The sequence below is a fragment of the Phalangium opilio genome, unplaced genomic scaffold (assembly GCF_054372755.1).
Source record: "Phalangium opilio isolate 3A_F unplaced genomic scaffold, DU_Popi_V2 ptg000095l_1, whole genome shotgun sequence".
Classification (NCBI taxonomy): domain Eukaryota; kingdom Metazoa; phylum Arthropoda; class Arachnida; order Opiliones; family Phalangiidae; genus Phalangium; species Phalangium opilio.
Genome location: NW_028324200.1, coordinates 2,627,076 through 2,629,036, shown reverse-complemented (window position 1 = coordinate 2,629,036; position 1,961 = coordinate 2,627,076). Strand labels below are relative to the sequence as shown.

The following is a 1,961-nucleotide window of genomic DNA, read 5'->3' as shown; positions in this document are numbered from 1 at the left end:
TCGCAGTTTGCGTATCGGAGCAAACGTGTTCCCAATTTCCGAACTGCATTGACAGTTCACGGAAACTTGGAAAATTGTGTTTGTCTCCGCTGGCTATTCTACTTGAGTTCCCACACCACCAGTTTTGGTTTCCGTCCACTCCACATGGACACTAGTCTGTACTTGCTGGCTTCCAACCACCACCATCTTCTGTTCTTCGTCTTTCGTCTATTCCACATAGACACCAATCTGTAACATTGGCTTCTAACACCACCATCTACTGGTCTTTCGTCTATACCACATAGACACCAATCTGTAACATTGGCTTCTACTCCATCATCTTAAGATGTACGCGGCGAGCGGCTAGGGTTACGAGAAACGTCTAGCCTCCCAATGGCAGGGCTTCCACCATCGGTTCACGCGAGTGCGTTTTTATCTACTATTATAATGGAAACGAATCGTATATATACCCCAAAATTTGAAGAAAGCGGGCAAGAGGGGTACCCTTCACTTTAAACGTCAATGTTAGCAAAGTTTCGAAAGATAATAGGAACAAGTTTGTTTTAAACGATTTAACTATTTTTAAAGTTATTTACTGCCGATTAAAATAATTAATATCATTTAGATTTAATTAATTATTTAAGATAAACTTATTTCTATGTACTGACACAAGTGAGAGTTAATATAGAACGAGTAATGAAGATTGCATCTGAATCGAAACACTACACGCATATCAAAGTTAATATAAAGCGAGTAGGATGACAAGATCTCTTACAAAACGATAACATTTTCTTTTTGCAGAATATTAAATGGAAATATGTTAAATATGTTTCGGCATTACGATTCCTTTTGTAGTTTTGTAGTTATAAAGCTCTGTTTCATCTCAATATTCCAAGAACATCTTTTGATATTAACATTTAAAATTTGGTGTTTACTATTTAATTCATCTTTACTACATTTATTTATAGTGTAAACGTAATTTTTAACTTCATTAAATAATTAGGTTGTTAATACTATATATCTCCATACGTGTTGAAACGACTGGGTCTATGAGATAAGATAACCTAGATTTTAACCAGAATTGACCTTGTTTCATGTCCTCTTATAGGAGGTCTTAACGGTTCAGAGTGAGCCGAAAGTTAAATACACATTTAAGTGATAGATATTAAGTCCTCATTAGAATTATTGTGGATACGCAGGAAATTATTAAACAATTTAAACTTTACAAATGATCATGGCAATATCTCGCCGATTAGAACTATGTATTTCCGGTTTGTCTCATTGGCTGGCGGACCGGTGTTTGGAAAGTAAATTCGTCTCGGCTCGGAGAGGTTTATTTTGGTTTCCCAACTTGTTCAAAATTTAATAGCTACGAAAACTAGTTCAAGTATCATAACAACGAGGCTCCGACGAGAATCGAACTCATGATATCCTGTTTACTACACAAGCGCCTTAACCACTAAGCCATTACTTTGAAGCAATATGAATGCTGAATATTTCAGTAATTTTACTAAATTAACTCGTTTGTAGTTTTACCCTATTCTTTGCATATATACATATCTCAAGCAACTATTATTTTTAGTTTATCAAAATTTATTAGCTACGAAAACTAGTTCAAGTATCATAACAACGAGGCTCCGACGAGAATCGAACTCATGATCTCCTGTTTACTAGACAGGCGCTTTAATCACTAAGCCACGGAGCCCTTGTTGTGAAGCGAGATTACACAGAAAAATGGTGTTTATGTTTTCAACATCTAAACATGTTTTGAAGTTCAACATTGGTGTGAAATAATGTTTATTGCTTCAATGTTGATGTCTAATTACATCTCTGTTTCTCTAAGGAGCCTTATAAATGTGTACCAAATAGGAACACTTATTATTTTATCACGTTTAAGAGGTAAACACAGAATAATCTTAACACTAAGCTAAACATCAACGCTTGCCAGGTGTTATTTAACGTAACATGTTTTTAATACGTTG

General features: G+C 35.2%; 1 non-coding gene across 1 annotated transcript; it reads right to left on the bottom strand.

Moving 5' to 3' along the window:
• Positions 1-1,611: 1,611 nt before the first annotated feature.
• TRNAT-AGU (transfer RNA threonine (anticodon AGU)) lies at positions 1,612-1,684 on the bottom strand. The gene has a single exon. It is a non-coding gene; the product is annotated as a tRNA-Thr (tRNA).
• Between the last annotated feature and the right edge of the window lie 277 nt (positions 1,685-1,961).